We start from the raw sequence: 12676 nt of genomic DNA, 5'->3' as shown, positions 1-12676 counted from the left end.
ACTCACAGAGAGCCGTAGATAAGGATAAGAATTGGTATGTACATTACGTCTTAACTCAACCATTATATTGCCCTGCTGTAGTCTAGCCAAGCGGACCCCCAGTGGCAGCTGTCCCCGATTAATGAAAAACGAGAAATATTGTTTTTTGTGTTCAGAATGAGGTCAAGTTCTCGATGCTCGAGTCAGGAGGAGGGCGGAGGAGCTGACACGAAGCGGAATTGACCAATCTGCAGAGATGACATGTCAATAATAACGACCTGGCAGTCGCCTCCCTATCACTCTTCTATCATGGATGCCGTTCCCGTAAACTTTACTCGTTAATTCCTGAACCTGTGTTGAGGGTTCGGTCTGACAGACTGTGAAGTTAAACTCAGATGTCTCCGTTCTGTACGTGTCCGTGTGTCCATGAGTCGGTCTATTTATGCATCTGTCTGTACACACTGCACATATAGTAAAACTAATGTAGCAGTGTAACTATGCAGTATATAAGTTACATGCAGTATACATGTATACTGTATATAATTGTGAGATCTGGTCGCGTGCGGTCTCGCGAAGATGACTCATGGGATCCTTCACCCTCCCTCTACGATTATTCGGGTCTCTAATGTCAAGTGTCCGTCACGCGTCAGTGCGAGGGTGTGTGGGGTCAGCGAGGGGTGTGAGTATGTATGTATGTTGAACTTCTTTCGCACCATACGTAGCCAACCTTGCTATTCGGAGTGTGCGTGTTGGCTGCGTTGTGTCTGTATAGGTGTGTCAATGAGTGTTTCCTGTGCTCATAAACGATACTGCGCACGCGCTGTGCCATTTAGCGCCATGCACATCTGTACTATATGTGTACAGATGTTCGTGTGTATTTGTGTGAATGTTTGCACACATTAAAGTAATACCCTGTGCAGTGTAAATGCATTAGAGATGGAGAGACAAAGGCCGCAGAGCGTGGCGCTGGCCATACCACGCCCTCGTGCGCCGTGCCGTGTGGGCGAGTCAGATGGTGTCTGTAACACAACATCGATTTCGCGCTCAACTTAGCATTGAGGTATCGGTGCTGATCTTCTGTTTACAGTCCTGCAGAGCCAGTGGAGGAAATTCCACATTCCGTTGGCCGAAGCGAACCTTCCCATATAACAACCGTTGTGCACTTTCCCACAAAGTGGTACTCATACTATCGACCACAAAAGAATGATGAGCCGAGTCAAACTCCTCAACCAGGATGTGAACTCGTAACCTTCATCCAGCAGTGGATTGATCATGGCTGATGATTGATGTGTTTACTCTTCTGTAGCTACTACAGCAAGGGTGACTCTTCCCGTGAACTCCACACGTTGATTATCTTGGGCATCTGTGAAAAATAACTTTATAGCTCATCGGATTCCTCCAGTATAAATACAGATTCTGATTCCTCCACGCTTGTTGAGGACTGTCTATCAGCCACTGACTGTTTCATCTCATCCACTCTGTGTTCAACCACCACACTGACTGCAGGCCACGAACTCACCACCCACTCACCACATTGCAGGTCACCTCACTTCCCACCGTCTCTCTCAGTCAACTCTCTCTGTGCGACACGCGCGCTACACTCTCAGCTTCTGCTGCAATGTTGACCATGCTGTTTGTTGCTGGCCGGTTGGGCCTGTGCCCAGCAACTGTGTGTAAACAACAACATCTCTTGGGGATCTCCGTGCGGGTCACGGCACGAGTGACTTGTGGAGGAGGGGGTGGAGTGAGAGGGGGGGTCGCGTGCACGCGCACACGCAGCTGCGCGTGCGTCACGCCCAATGGACGCCGCCTCCACGCGCGTGGCTCGAGGCCACGCGCTGTCTCATCGGCAGCGTCGTCGTCATCATAATGAGCCGTGGCCTATCCACTGCTATAACAACGCCTGCCCATCATCATTACCACAAGCCATGGCCTATCTACTGCTGGATTAAGGCATTCATCGTTCCGTCTCCGCGGTCCGCGGTGGTCGTGCTCTCGGGCGCATTCCCTCATTTGGCTGACATTCCGCCACTCGTCCCTTCACTCGTCGACTGATCAACACCCAACGGAACATTGCCATGCGGACGATCACGAGAACTTTAAAAGTGATGCCATTGCCTTGGCTTCCTGCGCTGTCAAACACCGAGGTGCTGCAGAGCTCCTCCGTGAACCGCGTGCATCAGCAGTCGACCCAAGCCTCCTGCCGATCAACGGGGATCTGAAGAGCGTTCCGTGGCCACGGCTGAGATGTGCAACTCGCCTGTGTTCGGAAATACGCGGCACAAACAGACGCCTGGTCAGCGAGCCCACCGCCACCATCACCTCACTTCTCGGCTTCCACCACACACAGCTCACCGGCAAGCCCACCACCATCACCACACTGCTCGGCTTCCACCACACAGCTCATCAGCGAGCCCACCACAACGACCATCATCATCAGACTGAAAGGCTTCATCAGTCACGGACATATCGGGAGATGCTGTGTATTCCGTATGCATGAGTGAAGAATCGGGGACTATCTCTCCTCTGAGTGCGACTGCGGTTACGAACTCCCAACTACAATGCCGAATATATACACGTGAAGGTGGCAGATATGTGAGTGAGTGGGTGCGTGAGTAGGTGAGTGGGTGGATATATCTACAATTCGCCAACTCTCAAAGGAATCGAATGGCTACATCACTTAGAACTGAAACTCGAATCTTGCCCTCCATTGGCCATGAGAAGACATCTCGTAGTCCCGTCCGTCGGACATCGTCCCTCGTCGCCACGAAGCGTCCTGACTCTCAGCACAAGGCTGCTCGCTCCTCTCAACAGCAGCCCTGCCACGAGTGACAGCCCAACGCGTCCGAGAGGACGTCCACCCACCCGGCCAGGAAGTGGCACCGTCCGTGTAACTCACTTTACATCAGCCCGTGGTTGTTTGGTAAATCCATCGTGTTTCCCCCATCTATTCACTGCACACTCACGTTTGGTGTACCTAATGATGAACGTACGAGGCGGTGCGTGGTGATACTGGAGCAATGTAAGTGTGCGTGCGCAAAACCATACACCTGGTTGCACACCCGACACATTACACACCCTACAAACTACACACCATACACACCCTACACATTACACTCCATACAAACTACACACCATACACACCTTACACATTACACTCCATACACACACCACACTCATTACATTCCCTACACACGCTACACATTATGCACCCTACACATTACACACCCTACAAACTACACACCATACACACCCTCCACATTACACTCCCTACACACGCTACACATTACGCACCCTACAAACTACACACCATACACACCCTACACATTACACATACTACACACATTACATACACTACACACCCTATAGATAGTACACACCCTACACACATTACACCCCATACAAACACTTCACACATTACACCCTACACATCATACACCCCCTACACACACTTCACACATTACACACTACACACAATACACATTACACACCCGACACATTACACACCCTACACATCACACACACTACACACCCTACACATCATACACACAATATACACACTACACCGCCTACACTTTAAACGTCCTACACATTACACATCCTACACATTGCACAGCCTACACACTACACACCATACACACATTACACACACTACACACACTATACACATTACACACTACACACATTACACACGACACACCATACACATTACACACCCTACACATTACACACACTACACACCCTACACATCATACACACAATATACACACAACACCCCCTACACATTAAACGTCCTACACATTACACATCCTACACATTGCACACCCTACACATTACACACACTACACATCATACACAATATACACACTACACCCCCTACACATTAAACGTCCTACACATTACACATCCTACACATTGCACACCCTACACACTACGCACATACATACACTACACACACAACACACATTACACACTACACACATTACACACTACACACCATACACATTACACACCTTACACATTACACACACTACACACCCTACACATTATACACACAATATACACACTACGCCGCCTACACTTTAAACGTCCTACACATTGCACACCCTACACACCATACACACATTATACATACACTATACATACACTACACACACAACACACATTACACACTACACACATTACACATTACACACCCTACACATTACACACACTACACACCCTACACATTATACACACAATATACACACTACACCCCCTACACATTAAACGTCCGACACATTGCACACCCTACACACTACACACACTACACATTACCCACTCTACACACACTACACATTGTACACCCTACACACTACACACACTACACATTGTACACCCTACACACTACACACACTACACACCATACACATTGCACACCCTACACACTACACACATTACCCACTCTACACACACTACACATTGCACACCCTACACACTACTCACCATACACATTACACATTGCACATCTTACACACTACACACACTACACATTACACACTCTACACACCATACACATTGCACACCCTACACACTACACACACTACACATTACACACACTACACACCATACACATTGCACACCCTACACACTACACATTACACACACTACACACCATACACATTGCACACCCTACACACCCTACACACTACACACATTACACACACCATACACATTGCACACCCTACACACTACACATTACACACACTACACACCATACACACTACACACCCTACACACTACACACCCTACACACTACACATTGCACACCCTACACACATTACACATTACACACACTACACACCCTACACACTACACACACCACAGATTACACACTCTACACACACTACACATTGCACACCCTACACACTACACACACTACACATTGCACACCCTACACACTACACTTTGCACACCCTACACACATTACACACACTACACATTGCACACCCTACACACTACATATTGCATACCCTACACACTACACACACTACATATTGCACACCCTACACACTACACATTGCACACCCTACACACTACACACACTACACATTGCACACCCTACACACTACACACACTACACACCCTACACACTACACACATTACACACACTACACACACTACACACCGTACACACATTGCACACCCTACATACTACACACACTACACACCCTACACACTACACACATTACACACACTACACACCATACACACGTTGCACACCCTACACACTACACACACTACACATTGCACACCCTACACACAATACACATTACACACACTACACACCATACACACATTACACGTGAACCAATGCTTACAATGTCTGCTGTATACAGTATATATGGGGAGCGGTGGCGCAGTGGTGAGCGCATTTTGCTACGAACCACACGACCCAACTTCGATTCCTACTCACGGGCAACATCAGTGACGAATATCTGAACCGATCCTGCTCTTCCCTCTAGGTCGACTCGACATTAAATCAATGCCTGGTGCGAATGCGTAAAAAAATGAACTGGGGAGGAGGCAAAGGCGCGCATGCAGGGTGCGGACCACATCACCTCTCATGCGCCGCGTGGACATTCATACTGAACATCTACATGGACATGGATGAAAAAGAGCTTTATAGCTCATCGGATTCCTCAAATGTAAATACATATTCTGATTCGTAGTCGCTAATCGCTAACAGCACTCGCCCCGACAGCCCGTCCGTGCGGCTGTCTGCATGTGCGTGTGTGCGTGTGTCCCTGTGTTTCTCGGCGTGCCTCGTACCGCGTGGGCAGCGGTGCACACGCACTGCACGTTACCAACACATTCGTCAGCAACGCTGTGGTTGTAAAGGGAATACAGTACTGTATATATACTAGTTGACGTTTCGGGAAATGGCCCTTGGTCATAGCACACAGCTGACGTATGCATACATATGCACGTACGTGTAAACAACACTAAATGAACGTGAGCGTCGTTGGAGAATACGGGTAACAAGATAAATGAGCGGACGAGTCACCTCCTCCCTCCCCCCCTTAGCTGTCCCTCCACACAGACGAGGCGCTAGCGGCGCCTACGGCGCTTTACACAGCCACCGCACGCTGGTGGAAGAGCGGGACACTTGTTGATTTGGACGCAGGCCCAACACGTCCAACAGCCAGCAACAAACAGCGAGCAGACAGAAATCCCGCACCCCTCGAAGGACGTCTGGCTGATAGGATGTGTAACAAAAACCTCGTTATTTGTTACGTGGGGGGCGAGCGATGTGTAAGGGGCGTCTCGCGTTCTTGTGGCCATGCTGCGCGGCGCGTGCAGTCCTGGACTCGACCCCGCGTCACTCTCCCCGCGTCACTCTCCCTGGACTCGACCCCGCGTCACTCTCCCCGCGTCACTCTCCCGTGCCAGGGCGCTCCGCCCGTGTCCCTCTGCACGACCCTTTTCATCGGCGGTTAAACGCACGCCACTAAACCGGTAACCATTTACGAATCCAAAAGTCAGGAAACGGTGATTGGCCCCTGATTGGCACGCGCGGGCGCACAAACCGCACGGCGGCCACACTCACCGCGTAGGCCACGTGCCCTCGTTTTTAGTCAGTTGCAAAATTAAAACTTGTTTTTATTGCGATAGACATCTTTGTTTGTGCGGCAATTCGATAACCGCTTTACTTTCTACATGCGTTTACCGATAATGTAATTTTTTTAATGTTAACTCGAGGTGTGTGCGCACGTGTGTACGTGTGTAGTACAATTGTGTGTTTGATGTTTGTGTATACAACTCCATGCGAGTGAGCATGGTGCGTGTGTACGCGCAGGAGACTGCCCATCAATGTGTCCTGTTTGTATATCGGTTACTGAACACTGGCCAGTAACAAACAGCACGATTACAGTTGTAATGGATATGAGTGAACACGTTTTTTTTAATGCAGAAATGTTATCGCGAGAGCCTGTGGACAACGTTAACATTGCGAGGGAATTTATACGCGTGTGTGTATGTATGCATTTGTGTGTATACTATTTGTATGTATACACACAATTATATGTCTGGATGTGTCTCTACGTGTACGTGTATCATGATGATCATCATGATCCATGGTCAATCCACTGCTGGATGAAGGCCTCCCCAAGCCGCCACCACTTCTCGCGAATCAGCGATGCGACATCCCAGCTCGTGAGACCCCAACCTCGCCATCGCTCCAATGTAGAGCGGGTGTTGTGGTGCCTATGCGCGTGTGTCCCCGTCTACATTTCTGTGCCATCTACGCGTGCTTGTGTGCCTCCTCTGTAAGAACGAATGTGCGTATATACACGCGTGTAGTGTGTCTGTACACACGTGTAATGTGCGTGTAGTGTGTATAAATACACGCGTGTAGTGTGTGTGTATGTATCTGCTCGCTAACGGCACTTGCCCCAACAGTCTGTTAAGGCTATACGGGGGATCTTTGTGTTTGGGGGGGGTCGATGGAGCACTGATAAGCGCGCTGCGTGTTACGAATTCGGCCACGCGAGTTCGATTCCCGCTCACGATCAAGAACGGTGGCGAATATTTGAATTGGTCCTGGGCCTCCCTTAGGTCGACTAAGCCACAAATGAGTACCTGGCGCGGTGTAAATATCAGCACCGGGGAAACAAAGGGGGAGTTGGGCGTCGTGCTGGCCACCAAACCCCTCCAGTGTCATGCCGGCTTTAATAGGTGCTCGCTAACAGCATTTTCCCCATTAGCATGTGCAGGCTATTTGGGGATTTTGTTATTTGTCTCTGTGTGTGCACGTGTAAGATTGTGCATATGCCATGTGTAGGGACTCGGGTTGTTTAGATATTCGAGATTGAAACTCATTTCTTTAGAACTGCTTTTTGTGTTCCGTGTGTTGTCCTTGCCCCGCACCTCCGATTAGCGCGGTTGGCTGCGTACGGTGCGAAATAAGTTCACCATTACATGCAGTACATACATTTGTTTTGGATTACCGGTGTGAATAACCGGTAAAGACCGGTTACTGGTGTGCTGCATGCGGAGAGAGAGAGGTCAAGCAGCGCTGTGAGCGCGTGGGGAACGGCGGTAGCTGCCACCGCGGACTTCCAGAGGTCGCCGGTTCGATTCCATCTCCCGGCGCGGCAGCTGAAACTCTGGCGGCAACTTCCTTAACCCCCCCATCACTGCGTCTGTTAAACCCAGCAGCGTTCGCCACTGATCGCAGGTCGCGTGCGGTAGGGGAAAGTGTGGGTACACCCATGTCTCCCAATACGTCTGTTCAGAGGGGCAGAGTGGGCCAAACACTCTCTCGAGCTCCCTGTCGTGCAGGCCTCTTCCGCCAGCAGTGGCACCAGCAAGCACGTGCAGGGCTGCGCCTTTACCTCTTAAGTGAAAACGACGGCGAATGTACCACGCGGTGATTGAGGTCGCCGTGCGGTTTTTACATTCGCGCGTGCTAATCGGTGCACACATTACACATGACCAAAGTCCCACTGGCGATGGTTACTGGTTCATAACTTTTGGAACCGAATTCTAATGACAGTTACCGGTTTGTCGGTTCGTGCTCATTTGTGTATCCGTCGTTCTGCAAGGTATTGCTTACAAAGGTTCATACGTAGTGTATATTCGTGTACATGTGTGACATTGTTAGTTGCAATAATTAATTAAATTGTATATAAATGTATATCCCTACCATGAATGTCTGCATGCGTATCTTGATATCTCTGTGTGGCGATTTGTGTATGCGTATCTATATAAACTATGTGTACGTTGTGTATATGCGTGTGTGCAAATGTAGAATTATGTTTTATATTTTCATTATTTTCTTGTTTCCCTTCTTCGTGACTTTACCGAAAGAACCAAGAATATGTGTATTGTGTTTAAATGTTTCTGTATTTCTCTCTGTGTACAAGTGTTTGTTTGTCGTGCGTGTACACTGGCCGTAGCGGTGGCGGAGTGGGTAGCGCATTTCATTGGGAAACAGGCATCTCGAGTTAGATTCCCGCTCAATGCCAACATCAGTGGTGAATATCTGAACCCGTCCTGGGTCTCGCTAGATCGACTCAATCTTTGACTAGTGTCTGGTACGGTGTGTAAACATCAGCACTGGGGAGACAAAGGCGGACAGCCGTGCTGTTGGCCACCGACTTCATTCGCATTCCGTGCATGCCTCATAGGTGCTCGCTAACATCACTTGCCCCAACAATCTGTGAAGGTTATACGGGGGATCTTTGCCTGTGCGCGTGTTACATAACATTCCCTTACGACTCATTCAGGGCTCGCTGTGGACTGTATCGCTGCAATGGTGATCGTGCTGAGGTTGTTTTCTCTCTGCGGGCTCGGGCTGGACAGCTCAGCCGTGCACCGCACTCTCTCTCCACAACGAACACGTCGAATCATCATTGAAGTGTATGTCTTTACACATCCCATCAGCCACACGACCTTCCCTTTGGGAGTGCATACTTTCAGTCGCGTTAGTTTCAATGCAACCAAACTCTAGACCGGTTTCCATTTTCCGAGTCTCATCAGCAGATCGTGGCCGGTTGAACCACTGCCGCTGGGGAGAGTGGGTGGGTTCTGCTGCAGATGGAGGCAGGAGCGTCTGGAGGGTTTAGAGGTGTGGGGAGGAGTGAGTGGTAAAGGGGAGGGAGTGTAGGGAGGGAGGAGGTCAGGGCGTGGGCTGGAGTGAATTGGTGAGTGGTGGGGGATGGGTGAGGAGTAGGATAGGTGAGCCGTGCGAGGTGAGGAGAGTGGGCGTGAGTGGGGGAAGAGGGGAGAAGTGAGGGGACTGGAGCGAGTGGAAGAAGGGGAGGCGAGGGCGGGCGGGCGGGGAGAAGCGAGTTGTCGCAGAGGGGAGGGGAGGTGCGAGGCGAGGGAGCGGGGGAGAGGGGGGGGAGGTCTGGGAAGTCTCCCCGAGGTTACGGGCCCTTTGAAGTGGAGGCGACTGGCGCCTTGAAACAACTTAGTCTTGTCTACCTATTACGCCTTCCGCCCTAATCAGAGTCCGGCCGCAGCCCCGGGGCCCCAGACAAACTTGGCCTCGAAAATAAACATTTCATATCCTCGGCGCGGCGCGGATTGGCCGAGTGCGCACACAGAGAGACACCGCCGAAACAGAGACACACAAACGCACAGAGACGCAGAGACACGCACAGACAGCCACAGAGAGACAGACACAGAGAGATGCACACGCACAGAGGCACACAGACACTCACACGCACAGAGGCACACAGATACCCACACGCACAGAGGCACACAGACACCTACACGCACAGAGGCACACAGACACCCACACGCACAGAGGCACACAGATACCCACACGCACAGAGGCACACCGACACTCACACGCACAGAGGCACACAGATACCCACACGCACAGAGGCACACAGACACCTACACGCACAGAGGCACACAGACACCCACACGCACAGAGGCACACCGACACCCACACGCACAGAGGCACACAGACACCCACACGCACAGAGGCACACAGACACCCACACGCACAGAGGCACACAGACACCCACACGCACAGAGGCACACAGACACCCACACGCATAGAGACACACAGACACCCACACGCACAAAGACAAAGACACTCACACGCACAGAGGCACATAGACACCCACACGCACAGAGGCACACACACTCACACGCACAGAGGCACACAGACACCCACACGCGCAAAGACACTCACACGCACAGAGGCACATAGACACACGCACAGAGGCACACAGACACCAACACGCACAGAGGCACATAGACACTCACACGCACAAAGACAAAGTCACAAATAGAGGTAGAAACAGATCCAGAGAGAGTGGGAATGGTCGTGGGTAACGCACTGCGCTGCGAACCCGGCGACCAGAGTTCGATCCCTATTCACGGTCAATATCAGTGGTGATTATCTGAATCAGTACAATGCTTCCTCTAGGTCGACTCAGCCTCAAATGAGTGACTGATACGATGTGTGCATATCGCCTCTCGGGAGACAAAGGCAGGCAGGGCACGGTGCTTGCCATTTACTGTGTCGGCATTCATAAGTTACTCTCTAACAGACTTTCTCCACAAGTCGGTTAAGACTATACAGTGGACCTTTGATGGAGTTTTGCCTCTGAATTTGTGTCTATAGAAAGGTGTCTGTCTCCGTAACAGTGTCTGTGTATGTTTGTGCTTAAAAGTGTTGGTGTTTGTCTATGTTGCGTTTCTGTGTGTATGTGTGTGTGGCAAGGCGGATGAGTCAGATGCCTTCTATGACTTATTGTCCCAGATGCTGGCTAAAGTGGCCCCTGAGGATAGAGTCATCTTGTTGAGTGACTTAAATGTCCCAGTCGGTCATGACGCATGCACCTGGGCCAGAGTGATTGGAAGGCATGGGCCAGATCAGCTCAATAACAATGATAGAAAGCTGTGGAGCCCATGGGCTTGTATTCGCCAACATGCTGTTCTGGAATCGGTGCATCCACACAATTTTATGGATGCACACCAGGTCCAAGAAAGAACATCTGCTGGACTATATAGACGAAATCGTGACAGAACAGCGAATGTGAGCCCATGCCCATGACACCAGGATCTACCGCCGAGATGATCTGCCCACTGATCATCAGCTGTAACATGCGCCTGCCATTCCACTGCAGGATTGGGTGTCCACCTCGGACCCAATTCAAACTAATAATTGCCTGGTCTTGGCTGATGAAGCTTACAAGCGAGAATTTCATCATTGCATGCAGCTGGGGTTGCCATCGTCCCCCCTCCTGATGCCGAAGGGAAATTGGTGAGGCGAAGGCTGCATTGGGTACGCACTCCAGACCCCGCCAGATACCGTCGCTGGAGGAGGTGTGCCGTCTAGCTGAGAGAAAGCGGCAGGCCCACACTGTCTACAAGATCTCACGTCGAGAATGAGGAGGCTTATTATAGCCTTCGTTCGGAGGTTCACAGAGCCGTGCACTGAGGTTCGGAGAGCCGTGCAGTGATGCAAATGGTGGTCTCAGGCTGCTGCGGATATAGGAACTGCCTCAGTAGCCCGCGATCACAAGTGACTATATAATTACATCAACAAAGTCATTTGCAGCACCACACCTATTACCGTCCTTAAAGGAAAGAACTATGGTCTGATGTCCTACCCCGAGGAACAGGTCTGCAGGTTTGCTGAGCATTTCTGTGACATTTTTGGGGAGGCGAAACCTCTCAGCTTAGATAACATAATGGAGGAGATGGGGGTTACCCTGCTGGGGCTGCTGTGCCTCATTGGAGGAAGTAGCTACCCCTCGTGAGTGGCTGGCTGATGTGCCATCTTTTGAGGATGTGCGAAGAGCGATCCAGACCCTGAGACCAAGTAAAACGCAGGGCAGAGATGACCTCTCAAGCGAACTGCTGAGGGAGGTGATTGCGTGGAGGCTACCCTTTGTGATAATTATAACATCTGGTCCACAAATGGGTACTGCAGGATTGGAAGGATGCCCTGGTGGTCCCCATTTTAAGAACGGTAAACACACTAATTACAAAAAATTATAGGGGAATCTCCTTCCTCGGTGTTGATAAAGGTCCCAGAAAGGAATATTCAATTTTGCCTTGCCAGGCACGCTGAGGAGAGGCGAGCAGAGCCCCAATATTGTTACAGGGTGCTCCTGCACAGATACGATGCTATGTGGGTTCAGTTTGTTCGATTTTGCGCTGTATATGCAGCTAACCTCTTTCTACCAAA

The sequence above is a fragment of the Petromyzon marinus genome, chromosome 11 (assembly GCF_048934315.1).
Source record: "Petromyzon marinus isolate PM22_M1 ecotype Great Lakes invasive population chromosome 11, UKy_Petmar_22M1.pri1.0, whole genome shotgun sequence".
NCBI lineage: Eukaryota > Metazoa > Chordata > Hyperoartia > Petromyzontiformes > Petromyzontidae > Petromyzon > Petromyzon marinus.
This window is presented reverse-complemented; position numbering follows the sequence as displayed.